The sequence below is a fragment of the Henckelia pumila genome, chromosome 4 (assembly GCF_033568475.1).
Source record: "Henckelia pumila isolate YLH828 chromosome 4, ASM3356847v2, whole genome shotgun sequence".
Taxonomy (NCBI): domain Eukaryota; kingdom Viridiplantae; phylum Streptophyta; class Magnoliopsida; order Lamiales; family Gesneriaceae; genus Henckelia; species Henckelia pumila.
In genome coordinates this window covers 119,227,719-119,243,029 of record NC_133123.1, presented here as the reverse complement: position 1 = coordinate 119,243,029, position 15,311 = coordinate 119,227,719, and the positions used below count along the sequence as shown (strand labels likewise).

At 34.8% G+C, this 15,311-nt stretch overlaps 2 long non-coding RNA genes across 3 annotated transcripts; one reads left to right on the top strand and one right to left on the bottom strand.

The window, feature by feature from the left end:
* Positions 1–538: 538 nt before the first annotated feature.
* Positions 539–11,657, top strand: LOC140867669 (uncharacterized). Of its 2 annotated transcripts, none has more exons than XR_012145227.1 (4): positions 539–765; positions 895–1,029; positions 11,120–11,209; positions 11,324–11,657. It is a non-coding gene; the product is annotated as an uncharacterized lncRNA (long non-coding RNA). The 2 variants fall into 2 exon arrangements; XR_012145228.1 differs by having other exon boundaries at positions 11,298–11,657.
* A 1,440-nt stretch (positions 11,658–13,097) lies between these two features.
* Positions 13,098–15,311, bottom strand: LOC140867569 (uncharacterized). Its single transcript, XR_012145188.1, has 3 exons — positions 15,158–15,311; positions 13,815–13,881; positions 13,098–13,680 (listed from the first exon to the last, which is right to left on the bottom strand). It is a non-coding gene; the product is annotated as an uncharacterized lncRNA (long non-coding RNA).

Genomic DNA, 15,311 nt, shown 5'->3' with positions numbered 1-15,311 from the left:
TCGTTCGTAGGCTAGTCTCATTTCCCGAGTCCAGAATAATCCCAACCTGAAAATATTAAAATAACACTGCACCAATCTAAAACTTAAAATAACATAAAAATATTTTTTTAAACCTCATTCGTAGGTTAGTCTCGTTTTCCGAGTTCAGAATAATCCCAACCTGAAAAATTAAGACTAATTTGCAACCATTAAACGTCATAAATTTCACATAACATTAAATAATTTAACATAACATTTTAAAATATATTTTTAACACAAAAAAACTCAACTTTAAAACATAAATCTCATGCAATATGCATAGCACGAAATCTTTTAAACATAACTTTTAAATCATGAATTTATCACAAAAAACCATTTAATTAAACATAACCTTTAAATCATAAGTAAATAAAATAAGAATAACTCTCCTGTTAAACAGTCTCACACGAGACGGGTCAACCCATTTATAAAATTCAAATACCCAAGCTAGCAATCGGATCCTTATCCTGGGTTAAAATCAGCTTACTTTTCAATTTTGATCAGTTGGCCATACAAGAGATCACGAAAACTCTGTCGCCAAGACCTATGGCTCTCACAACCTCCGCCACTGCCGCTTCGCCGTGCCTGGCCAACCCCTTCCTCCACCCCTCAACCACTCCCTCCGCACTGGGGCCTTCAGTTCCCACCAAAATCGACGCAATTTCCCCTTTTTCAATCAAATCGAGATGAAATTGATCCCTTCTGCGGATCCGTCGGCGCCGCTACAACCCTTGTATGCATTCTCATGTAAATATTTTATGATTTGTCCCCTTTGATATGATTATTTCTTAATTTTTGTTTATATATATTTCGATCTTGTGTTCCGTGGAAGAAATGGATGAATACGACTTTTTTCTTCATTTTGTTGTATTACAGTAGACTCATGGACCTTCTCTTCTCATTAATGGAATCAAAAGGCCTATACCACTTGCAAGAATACTATAGGCTGAACTTTATCCCACTTTGCTCTCCAAAGATCGTAATTTTGGCATGAGTGACTCTTGGATCAAGGTAACCTACTGCTTATGCAATTCTTTTTGTTCTTTACTTTTACGAGGGATGTAAATTCATGTCGGTGTTTGTTGTCTGTATATGTTAGTGATTAGTTTATTAGGCATGAGAATTCAGCTATAAATGACGCAATCTTTATCATAGCTTTTCCTATTTGTGTTAGTGGATATAAGATGCTTATGCATCTGTTTATTCATGTCGTGATGGTTTTTTAGGCTAATCTTTCTTAGTTTTTCCTTTAACAATTTCATTAAAAATAATTAATGCCCCCTTATAAGGTGGGCTGTTTGAAAAAAAATGTTTTATTTTTTGAATATTCCTCATATCACGACCACCTTGTAATTATATTAAAATATTATTTGATAGTTGATACAGTTTGTGATCATTTTCAATGTACCCCTACATCAAACTGTAAATTATTAATGCTAATAATATTGATGATAATATGGTTAGTTAGTTCTACTTTGATTTAATACCATAAGAATTTTGTTTTGATGATAATATGCACTGAATGTCTTTTATCCGATTTTTGTATTACTTTTTGTAATTGCTGAGATGGACAATGTTCGTTTATTGTGATGATTTACTTGCTAATTATTGAATGTTTTTGAAACGAACCAAACTCGAAGGAATTTTTTTTTATATTACATATATGCATCTATACTTAAAATATATTTTCATAAAATTTAATGCATAATAAAAATCGATTGCATCTTAAAAGTTTAAAAACTCGAACAGGTTAAAATCCATGTAAACGGCTATAATCTCAAAAGTATGCAAACTAATGAGAAATAGTAAACATGTGCGAAAAATAGCTCAATACATAAAATATCACATCATAAACTAAATCAACTGAAACATGAGCTAGCGAAGGTCACGGGTGTGCTAGCTCGCCACGGATGCACAGAGGTCTTCACCACCAGTCGGGACCACAACCTCCTGAATAACATAAAACTCACCTGCACACCATTTAGACCCAGCATGCTCTACTTTTAATATCGAGTACTACTAAATAAAATCACATGCAAGCACATAACGTATATAAAAATAACCTGAGAATTCTAATGCATGCATGATCGTAAAATCGTATGCATAAACTGCGTCGTAATCTAAATCATAACATAATATGTAACATAATACATAACATAAACATTGGCATGTCATAAACATAAAAATCATTCCTTCTGGGTCATATCGGTGAAGTGTGACCATAAACATAAGCGATTGATCAATCTATAACCAACGTACGCGGCAGCGAGGTTCACCCAACCTTAACACGGGGATTCCCTACGCCTCTTATGCCACTTCACCCAACCTTAACACGGGGATCCGTAGGCTCCTGAACATAATTGCCACAATTCACATCAACTTCCCAAAAATATTTCCTTTACATGCCCTTAAGATTAACATAAAATACATGCATGAATCATGAACTTAAAAAAAATATCATCTTCCTTAAAATTATGTCCGTAAATATATATTTAATTCATTTTCCATAAAAATCATACTTATATCAAAATATACATATACATCTATTAAATATATATTTACGGACTATTTTGTTTGTCACTGGCTAGTTCGAGTTGTTGCCCCTTAACTAAAGCCCTTAAACTCATATTCGTCTGATAACACTTAGATTGACTCATTAACACTTAAACTGGCCCAATAATACTTAGACTAGCCCAATCACACTTAAATTGATCCAATTAGACTAAGATTGGCCCAATACTTAGTCCAGTTTAGAACTTAGCTCAACCAAATAAATTGTTTAACTTAGGCCCATTAACAAATTTAGCTCAATTATTAAATTAAGCCTCCAATAACTATCTTAAGCCTCATAAGTTTGGCTCAATAAATAAATCAATTCATTCAAGCCCAAATTACACTTTATCCCAAATAAACAACTCAAACCCAATAAATAAGTTAAACCCAATAAATATTTTAGGTCCAATAACTAAATTAATCCCAATGAATAGACTAAACACTTGGACTCTTAAATAAATTACCCAGCTCAAAAATAAAATAATCCAGACCCAAACCATAACATATGACCATAATACACTTGACCCGATCCGGACAACCCACTTGCCCGAGCTCTGCCTAAGCTTCCTGCTAGATAGACCTCCCTTACAACCATCCAACTGTTCATCTAGCCGACACTAGTTCAAGACATCTTAAACCAAGACCCAAAGGGACCTAACCCTGCCATCAACCTGTGAACAACAACTAAGAATTAGCCATGACAGAAAAATCATTCACATTACATAAAAACACGAATGATGCATGAGTTAAAATTTGAGCTACCATATCCACATACAAATTCAACAACACAATTTAATCATCAAAACAGTAAATATACTGATCTAAATGGTGTGATAAAGGAAGGGTATAACATGCATTTGCGTTTAAAACGCACGAAAAACCTATACAGTTGCGGTTGCGCATATCGGGACTCGAAAATCTCATAATTATCCAATTATGGAAGATCAAATCCCTAATATGTTAATTTTTGCCTCTAATTATCCTCAACGGGCTTCCGATCTGCGAAAAATCATATGATGGTCAAAAGTCAACCCTGGTCAACTCTGGTCAAACTTTGACAAAAAATTATCAAACTTTATTGCGCTCTCACCGCTTAACGATTTTGAATCATGACTCGAAACTTGGATATTCGGATCTATCACGTCGAGACGATCAAAAATGGTTAACTCGTCGGAGGTCGCCGGCAAATCGAAGAAGGCGGCGGCGACGCGGCGGTCCGACGGCGGCGATTCAAACGTGCTCCAAAAATTATGAAATTTGGCAGGCTTTTATCTCTCGACGAGACAATTCCAACCATATAAGCCACGACCGGAATGGTGGTCCGACGCGCCGTAGATCGATGATTTACAGTCCAATTCCGGCGACTTGGTTTTTGCTCCGATCTGCACAATTTCTGGACCAAAATGCTACCATGAGCTAGGTAAATGCTCTCCACAACTCAAAGAATCGATTACTAGCTTTAAAATCAACAAAAACGAGCTCAAAACATCGAAATCTCACCGAAGAAGACGATGAATAGTGCCGACAAAAATCTGTGCAGAAACCGTTTGTTCTAACTCAATTTCCTGACAATCCAACCTTCTGATCGTCAATTGCTTTACACCAATAGCTTCGTCTTGATGTTGGCTACAAAGTGACCGATCGGATCTTCGATCGGAGCACCGGTGAACGGTCGGCGATGGAAAACGTGGGACTGCTACATTGAATCCGAAAATTGGGGGAAAAATTGGGAAAAATCTATAATCTGTGTTTTCTTGAGTGTGTTTTGGTGTGTGTTTTGCGATCTATAGAAAATCAAAAATTTTCTGATCATGACTAATTTATCGGGTATCCAACTGGCAAAATTAGTCTCCATTTAATATTTTTCCGGTACACACACCCAACCTCTATAAACACCATTTTTTGAAATTATTGACTTTGACCAGTCAACTAGGTCAAGTATTCTTCTAAATTAAATTATTGGCATAAATAATTATTTTTATTTCCATTATCTCAATAATTATATCAAAATGTCAATATTATCAGATATTCAGGAACAGTCAAACTCATTGACTAATTGTCACGTGTATTTTGTAAATACACTCTATAACTCATTTGGCAGTAATAATTATTTTTTTTTCCAACTCAATAATTATTTTAATTGTCAATTAATTTGGAAATAAATTTTGGGACGTTACAACTCTCCCTTTCTTAAATGGAATTTCGTCCTCGAAATTGAAGTACGTACCGATAAGATCTGGAAAACACGTCTGCATATCGGCCTTAGCCTCCCAGGTTGCCTCCTCCTACCCAAACACATCATGCCCTTCATGGGCGCAATCCTCACAAACACATGGTCTCCAACAGCAAACTCGAGGTCTCATAGTCGTCGGTCAGCATAACTCTTCTGACGACTCTGTATGGCCCTCATCTTGTCCCAAATTCGAACCACGATATCTGTGGTATGCTGAACTAACTCGAAACCTAAGAGAATCCTCTCACCAACAACGTTCCAATGCACGGGAAATCTACACCTTGTTTCGAAAAAAGTCTCGTATGGAGCCATACCTATGGATGCCTGTCAACTGATGCTATAGGTGAACTCCACTAACGGTAGTCTCGACTCCTAAGAGTCCTGAAATTAATCAAACAGACTCTCAACAAATCCTCGATAATCTGAATAACCCGCTCTACTGTCCATTTGTCTGGAGATGAAAATCAGTACTGATCAATAACTTTCCCCAAAGCTGCATATAAACTCTTCTGATTTTCAAATTAGATCAAGACATATATATTCGAATCGACTACGAATCTGCTTAAAAATTCTAACTCAAAATACTACAATCCTTCATATCAATAGTCTCATGATTCTAACTGGTATCCGCCAAACACTAAATTCTAATTGTGCTATCAATCACTATCAGTTACGAGTCAAAACAATGTCAAGACGACGTTCAACATAACTCATCTCAATTAAATCGAAGGGACATGATTCAGAACAATATCAAAATACAATAATCTAAAAGACAAATCTGCAAAAAAAAAAAAAAAAAAAAAAAAAAAAAAAGGAAACAGCTCGTTTGCAGTCTAATACAAGGGGTGAGCGAATCAATTCAAGGCTCCATGATCAATGGATACGATCCAATCAATAAATATCAAATCAGATGATCAACTGCCAACAGGTATGACATCATGCCCACCATCAATACAAATCAAAATCAAGGTTGTCAGCGTGGCTTACACACGAGGAAATCCGCACGCACTTAGCGAAAAAAAAATAAAATTCCAAGGTGTAATCCGATGTCAACAAAATAAAATCGAGATCTCAATGGAATAGAATAACATTACTCACCCAAATCAATATCCATGTCTAAACTTAGAATTGAAGTTCTCAAGAAATATGAATTTTCGAAATTCATAATCGAAATATCAATCGATGCCAAATTGACTTAATATTCAATGACCAATGTCATGCGAATCAAGGAATGCATGAACTACAAAAATAATTCCAATATTTTCGGAAAGAATCGATAAAATAACTCACGTAACTGATTTTCCTCTATCCCAAAAGCACCTTCCCAATCCCTCACAAAATCAACTAAATGTCAATCAATACTTAATTACTCAATTAGGACTATCACCAAATTCCCAAATTTCATATCTGCAACAAACTAATTCATCTCTCAATAGTACCTTTTACCCGAATCATTTGGCTCAACGATTCCTAAGAAAAATGAAATTTGAATTCCTCAATAGCAATCAATCAAATCTCTAAGATAATTCTCAAAATATTCTCTCCGACCCAACATTCGCATCTAACCAATAGCAAACAATTACTAAAAATCCTCAAAACTAATGAGAGATAAAAGAATGCGTAGCTCCAGAATCTAGCAACACAAACGTAACAATACCTCTAATGCTAATCTTTCCTGTACGCAAAAGATTTTCCAAAATATATAGATCATTCTTCTAGAGCAACCAATTAACATCTAAAGTTCAATCCTAAACATGCTAATTTCACTAATTCCCAATTCTCATCCTACACATCCATTTCTAAAACACAAGTACAATAGTTAAGCAATTTCCAATGCAAATCTTAACTAAGCATCCCATTAACTTAAATTAAGAACACAAATTAAAATTATCCGAGAAAAGAGAAGTATCCTGATCTGCATCCTCAGCCTACACCACAAACAAGCGCCCTATGGTCTGCTTCGCCCTGTGACAGTTCCTCAAAATCGTTCCTGATCCTCGCAATGGTAGCACCTGCCTGAACCAACCAAACAATTACCAGCATGAGGCCTTTGACACTGTCTGCAGAAAGGTACACCTCCAGTGCTAGGGGAAACTATCCCTATCTTTGTTGTCCCCACTGGCCTTGCGGCCTCTACTGCTGCTAACGCGGTCTAGGAGAATCTGATCCCTTAGACGACCCAAAATAAGACTTCTTTGCTGGTTGCTGCCAAGAATGTCCTCTAGATGACTGCTAGAACTGCCTCTACTTCTGAAAATCAGCCTGCATCTGCTTCCTCCCCTTCTCGGATTGGTACGCTCGAATAACCGCTACCTAGTGCTTTGTCACGTCTACCATGGAAACATAAGCTCGATTTCGGACCTCAAGTCATCAGTGAAATGTCGCAGCCTCTCGCTCTCCACTGTAGCAATCGTGGGCACGAAGTGACAACCCCGCTCGAACTTCCTCAAATACTCGGCCACAGTCCTGTCTCCCTGTCGGAGGCTCATGAAGTCACAAATCAGCCGGCCTCACACATCCTTTGTGAAGTACTTCTCAACAAAATCCGTCTTGAAATCCCTTCAAATCATTCTAGCCAGATCAAGACCAGTCACTGCACCTTCCCACCAGATAGCTGCATCATCCTTCATCATGAAGATTGCGCATCTGACCCAATCAGCATCCTGGGTCCCCATGTAGGCAAAGATCGTCTCCAACGCTAGAATCCACTCCTCAGCCACAAGTGGATCATGGGTCCGCGCAAACTCCTTCGATCCCTGCTTGCAGAACCTCTCAGTGATGTCCTCGTCGTGCGCCCTCCTAAACTGTCCCGCCTGATGCTCAAGTAAACTCGTGATACCAGCTAGCATGCCCATGCTGGCTCTCTCAAAATCTGCGAGTGGTAAAGCTGCAGGACAAGGTAGAGGCGAAAGTGGATCCTGATTACCCACATCGCGAACTACGCGACTCGAAGACATACAGGAATTTTCATCAATTCCCCCACGCAACCGTATTGTATAACTAGGTATTTTAGTTTAAAACATTTATAACAAATATTTAGTGAAAATCTAACTCATGGGTCCCATTCTTAGAACATAATTAAAAGCATTTAAAACTCACAGACTGGCAGTGCGACTTCTGAGTTCCGCGTAGTAGGCTAGCCAACCCTCCAAGGACCTTGCTCTGATACCAAATGAAACGAACCAAACTCGAAGGAATTTTTTTTATATTAAATATATGCCCATACATATATGCATCTATACTTAAAATATATTTTCATAAAATTTAATGCATAATAAAAATCGATTGCATCTTAAAAGTTTAAAAACTCGAACAGGTTAAAATCTATGCAAATGGCTATAATCTCAAAAGTATGCAAACTAATGAGAAATAGTAAACATGTGCGGAAAATAGCTCAATACATAAAATATCACATCATAAACTAAATCAACTGAAACATGAGCTAGCGAAGGTCACGGGTGTGCTAGCTCACCACGGATGCACGGAGGTCTTCACCACCAGTCGGGACCACAACCTCCTGAATAACATAAAACTCACCTACACACCATTTAGATCTAGTGAGCCTAAAGGCCCAGCATGCTCTACCTTTAATATCGAGTACTATTAAATAAAACCACATGCAAGCACATAACGTATATAAAAATAACCTGAGAATTCTAATGCATGCATGATCGTAAAATCGTATGCATAAACTGCGTCGTAATCTAAATCATAACATAATATGTAACATAATATATAACATAAACATTGGCATGTCATAAACATAAAAATCATTTCCTGTGGGTCATATCAGTGAATTGTGACCATAAACATAAGCGATTGATCAATCTATAAACCAACGTATGCGGTGGCGAGGTTCACCCAACCTTAACACGGGGATTCCCACGCCTCTTATGCCACTTCACCCAACCTTAACACGGGGATCCGTAGGCTCCTGAACATAATTGTCACAATTCACATCAACTTCCCAAAAATATTTCCTTTACATACCCTTAAAATTAACATAAAATACATGCATGAATCATGAACTTAAAAAAATATCATCTTCCTTAAAATTATGCCCGTAAATATATATTTAATTCATTTTTCATAAAAAATCATACTTATATCAAAATATACATATACATCTATTAAATATATATTTACGGACTATTTTGTTTGTCACTGGCTAGTTCGAGTTGTTGTCCCTTAACTAAAGCCCTTAAAGTCATATTCGTCTGATAACATTTATATTGACTCATTAACATTTAAACTGGCCCAATAATACTTAGACTAGCTCAATCACACTTAAATTGATCCAATTAGACTAAGATTGGCCCAATACTTAGTCCAATTTAGAACTTAGCCCAACCAAATAAATTAAACAACTTAGGCCCATTAACAAATTTAGCTCAATTATTAAATTAAGCCTCCAATAACTATCTTAAGCCTCATAAGCTTGGCTCATTAAATAAATCAATTCATTCAAGCTCAAATTACACTTTATCCCAAATAAATAACTCAAGCCCAATAAATAAGTTAAACCCAATAAACATTTTAGGCCCAATAACTAAATTAATCTCAATGAATAGACTAAACACTTGGACTCTTAAATAAATTACCACAGCCCAAAAATAAAATAATCCAGACCCAAACCATAACATATGACCATAATACACTTGACCCGACCCGAACAACCTACTTGCCCGAGCTCTGCCTAAGCTTCCTGCTAGATAGACCTCTCTTACAACCATCCAACTGTTCATCTAGGCGACACTAGTTCAAGACATCTTAAACCAAGACCCAAAGGGACCTAACCCTGCCATCAACCAGTGAACAACAACTAAGAATTAGGCATGACAGAAAAATCATTCACATTACATAAATACACGAATGATGCATGAGTTAAAATTTGAGCTATCATATCCACATACAAATGCAACAACACAATTTAATCATCAAAAAAGTAAATATACTGATCTAAATGGTGTGAGAAAGGAAGGGTATAACATTTCTTTGCGTTTAAAACGCACGAAAAATCTATACAGTTGCAGTTGTGCATATCGGGACTCGAAAATCTCATAATTATCCAATTATGGAAGATCAAATCCCTAATCTGTTGATTTCTGCATCTAATTATCCTCAACGGGCTTCCGATCTGCGAAAAATCATATGATGGTCAAAAGTCAACCCTGGTCAACTCTGGTCAAACTTTGACAAAAAATTATCGAACTTTATTGCGCTCTTACCGCTTAACGATTTTGAATCATGACTCGAAACTTGAATATTCGGATCTATCACGTCGATACAATCAAAAATTGTTATCTTGCCGGAGGTCGCCGGCAAATCGAAGAAGGCGGCGGCGACGCGGCGGTCCGACGGCGGCGATTCAAACGTGCTCCAAAAATTATGAAATTTGGCAGGCTTTTATCTCTCGACGAGACAATTCCAACCATATAAGCCACGACCGGAATGGTGGTCCGACGCGCCGTAGATCGATGATTTACAGTCCAATTCCGGCGACTTGGTTTTTGCTCCGATCTGCACAATTTCTGGACCAAAATGCTACCATGAGCTAGGTAAATGCTCTCCACAACTCAAAGAATCGATTACTAGCTTTAAAATCAACAAAAACGAGCTCAAAACATCGAAATCTCACCGAAGAAGACGATGAATAGTGCCGACAAAAATCTGTGCAGAAACCGTTTGTTCTAACTCAATTTCCTGACAATCCAACCTTCTGATCGTCAATTGCTTTACACCAATAGCTTCGTCTTGATGTTGGCTACAAAGTGACCGATCGGATCTTCGATCGGAGCACCGGTGAACGGTCGGCGATGGAAAACGTGGGACTGCTACATTGAATCCGAAAATTGGGGGAAAAATTGGGAAAAATCTATAATCTGTGTTTTCTTGAGTGTGTTTTGGTGTGTGTTTTGCGATCTATAGAAAATCAAAAATTTTCTGATCATGACTAATTTATCTGGTATCCAACTGGCAAAATTAGTCTCCATTTAATATTTTTCCGGTACACACACCCAACCTCTATAAACACCATTTTCTGAAATTATTGACTTTGACCAGTCAACTCGGTCAAGTATTCTTCTAAATTAAATTGTTGGCATAAATAATTTTTTTTATTTCTATTATCTCAATAATTATATCAAAATGCCAATATTATCAGATATTCAGGAATAGTCAAACTCATTGACTAATTGTCACGTGTATTTTGTAAATACACTCTATAACTCATTTGGCAGTAATAATTTTTTTTTTTCAACTCAATAATTATTTTAATTGTCAATTAATTCGAAAATAAATTTTGGGACGTTACAGTTTCTGAGAAAAGAAGCAGAGAAACATTTATCCAGAAAATTGAGAAGGATCACAAAATAATGAGTAGGATTCAGTTGCTGCAACAAACTGGTAAGAATTTCATTATGGTTTTCAGAGCTTGATTATGGAAAAATACCTTTCTAGTGAATATCTAAATTAACTAGTGTCTATCCTTGAGATGTGTGACATGCCAACTTTGTTTAGGTTGGATATCCATGGATAATGAGTAGTTCCAGTTTCTTGCTAAGATCATGAAGCATCCTCTGGAAACCGATATCAAATGGAAAAGCTCTACTCCTGCTCTAGCGACCAGTAAAGCAAATCGGACAGATGAAAATGAAGCAATCATCATTCATGTTATGAATTGCATGCAGGTTGTGTCACTGTATATTGTTGAATAGTACAGAGGTAATGATTTTTCTTTTCAGTTTACATTAAGCTATCAAGGTTTCTAGTTAATAAATGTCAAGTTGGTATCTTAGTAGCTTTATTTTGTAATCTCACTTTGAAATTCAATTTGCATATACATATGTGGGTCTCGAATGAGTAGTTTTGTTTTTAGTTTTTTTCAAACTTTATTTTATATTCAATCATTTTGATTATAAATATTAATAGCACGATGCATGGAGTTAGTTAGTGTTTTTCTTTCCCATGTAAGTCAGAAATTATTATAATGACATTAAGTTGTCAATATATTCTTAATTTTTTACAAAATAATAATACTTTGATATAAAGAGACACATAAAAAAAACTAATATTTTTATAATAAAAACTAATACTTTTCATATAAATAATATTTTTTATGTCAAATAATCATAATCTAAAAGTAATACTTTTATTATAAAGATTAATATTTTTACTAAAAAAAGTAATAATTTTTATGTCAAATAGCATACAATAGAAGTAATACTTTTAACCAAAACACTAGTACTTTTTACGAAATAAGTAATACTTTTAACATAAAATATACTATTTTTTATGTCAAATAAACATATATTAATGTTGGCATAACATGTTAACGAATACGTTGAAAATAATACTTTTAACAAAAACACTGAACTTGACAAAAAGGGTAATATTTTTGGATGCAAAAGTAATACTTTTATGTCAAATTAGCATACATTAGAGATAATACTTTTATGATAAAAATTAATACCTTTCAAAAGCAAAAATAATACTTTTGACTAAAAAGAAATATTTTTTTTTCAAATTAAAAAACGATAGAATTGTGTATTTGTATTTCTTATAATCTAAAGAACGATTATCCGATGTTTTTTATTTTTAGCTTCACAAGATTTGCTTTAGGTAAATTGCACAATCGTTATTTGAATTTTCTATTTGGATAATCTATTTCAAATTTGGATGGATTAAACTCAAATCAAATTTTGTAATCCGTATATAATTTACTTTGAAAAATAAAAAGTATTACTTGATTTTTATATTAAATATGCATGCGTTAGTTAGAAGTTATATTTTTCACATATAACTAATATTTTTCACAGCAAGAAAAATTGAAAAAATTTTATGTCTAATTAGCATATGTTAAAGGTGATATCTTTAATAAAAAAAAACTAATATTTTTGACAAAACATATAATATTTTTTATGTCAAATTAACATACTCTAAAAATAAAAACTTATCATAAAAAGTAAAATTTTTAATTAAAAATATAATACTTTTTATTAAAATATTAATACTCTTTACAAAAAATTAATATCTTTTATGTCAAATTAACATACTTTAGAATTAATAATTTAACAGAAACACTAATACGTTTGATCTAAAAAGTAATACTTTTGCAATGAAAACTATTAGTTTTTATATTTACAAAATTATATTCTCGATTGTATGAAGTTAATGTTTCTATAATATCTTTTCTTACTTTTATTAAAAATAATAACAACAAGAATATAACAAAATTAAAAAATATGACAGAAATTTTATATTTATAAAATTATATTTGTTCAATGTGCTTAAATTACATCAACTAATATATTTCTTAAGTATTACAAGCGTACATCGTGTGCAATTCATCTCTATAATCACTAATGTTTTTCAAAATCATATATTACAAAGTAATGTTTTTCATGTCAAATAACCATCTGTTTCCAACTAATTTTCATGAAAATTAGGAATCACAATGCTCTGAAAACCTAAATCTTTAAATATGGGAAGTGTGAAACATCTGTAAAAATCATAACTTCAAGGACAGAGTCACCCCATGAGATCTTCTAGCTACACCGTCTGCAACACGGTCATCAGAAAAAGCGAAAAAACCAAATCTTCGATGACCACTCCTCTTGGGGTCCTATGCAGAGTAGAACGACAACTTGGTTCTTGGACTAGGCCAGTTTGCTCCTTCAGGGACCTTAATGAATTTATAGCCTTGGCTCGTATACAACGTGGTTGCTCCGCGGTTGTTAAAATCGCAGTGTAAAGCTATGGAACGACATCCCCAACTTTTAGCTTTTGTCTCTGCTTTAGAGATTAGCCTCTTTGCTATTCCCTTTTTGTGGTACTCATCTCGAACGGAAACATTTGATATGTATGCAATTCATTTCCTGTCCACACAACCACAATGTACTTCATGAACAAAGAATTTACTTGTCCACCTTGAAATTCCAATTTAATTACAAGATTAGGATTATTTGATATCTTGATGTTCTTACAGAATATCACATAAAAGAAATACCACCTTTCAATCTGCAGCAAGTTACTCCTTTAAATCTTAGCTGCCAGATCAGGCATTTATTCGCACATACCTATCACGATGAAAACAGAGAATGAATAAATTTGATACTAATAACAACACATAATCTCAATTTCACAAAAATGCAAAATGGGATTCTATAATATGATTTCGCCTCCTACCTTGCAAATTCGAGTTTCTAAACAATTTTACCAAATCACCGGTTAAAAAATATATTGAGGTGTGCCAATGTCATCTCCTCATCGTAATTTATTTTTACGACAAAGTGCATAACAATGGATTTGGCGGATTCTGACTAGAATGCAAGCATTTCCAAACTCCAGGATTGGTGTTTAAGATCCTCAGCAGCGAGATTTTTCAAGGATTCCTTTTTTTATGGGTGGGAGTAGATGTAATTTGTCCGAATAACTACTGATAACCAAATGGTTTATGATTAGGGGAAGAAAATGACCACCACATGGTCAGATGCTAAGCTCGAGCTCCTTTGTATTAAATCTGAATGAAGTTTTATGACATCTCCAAGAGCAGATAAATATTTATTTATTTGTTGAGCTTCTTTTAATTAGCTTTATTTGTTGAGCTTCTTTTAATGCTAACTACATTACAAGCTCCAAATTCCAATCCATAACCTCCATCACACAGGAAAAAAAAAAACAGCGATGGCAGCCTACACTACCGCTCACAAAGGCTGGGATCAAGCTCGTAATATCCAAGACTCGAAGCAAAATTTCAGCAAAGAAAGATTCTAGCAAGAATGAGCTATCCAACACTTTAAATTACGTTTGAAGTGAAAAATAAGGATTTCCATCAAAATAGGCACTATCCAATATATGACATCGTGTGTTTTTAAAAGCCATTTCAAAAAAGAAATTAGCAAAGAAAAGTTTTAAAACTGGCTCAGATTTCCCACATACGGGAATTCACCACTCCCATTGCTTGAATTGAATTTGATATTTGGCCCATATTTCCCACATACAAGAATTCACCGCTCCTGCCAACATGGTAGCAATTGTCCAATGAAGGATATAATTGTTCTAGAAATAGACACACACCCTGGTTCGAAAGAGCAATTGACAAGTAGCTAGAACAAGAACCAATGTAATCAATCACGATATCCTACATGCCAAACCAGATATGAGTACATCAGTTCCCAAAATTTTCGTTCAATGCCGTGAGGCGATTTTGAGCATAAAAAAATAGTGTCACTTCTACTACCTGTTGTTGAAAATTATCCTTATCATGTACTAACATTAAAAACATCGTTACAATGGAAATCGAAAGCGATACAATGAAAACTTTACAAATTTCGATAAATAATTACAAATTACCAGAGTTGTAGCTTCTTCAGTTCGATATGGGCTTGGAATTTCTTTGTTGAAATCAAAGGCGATGGAGTTTCACCCTTCAATTTTGTTTGGAGAACGCAAGGCTGGAGTTTGGATGTTCAATTTTGAGAGAGATTTTGTAAGAAAAGCGATAGAA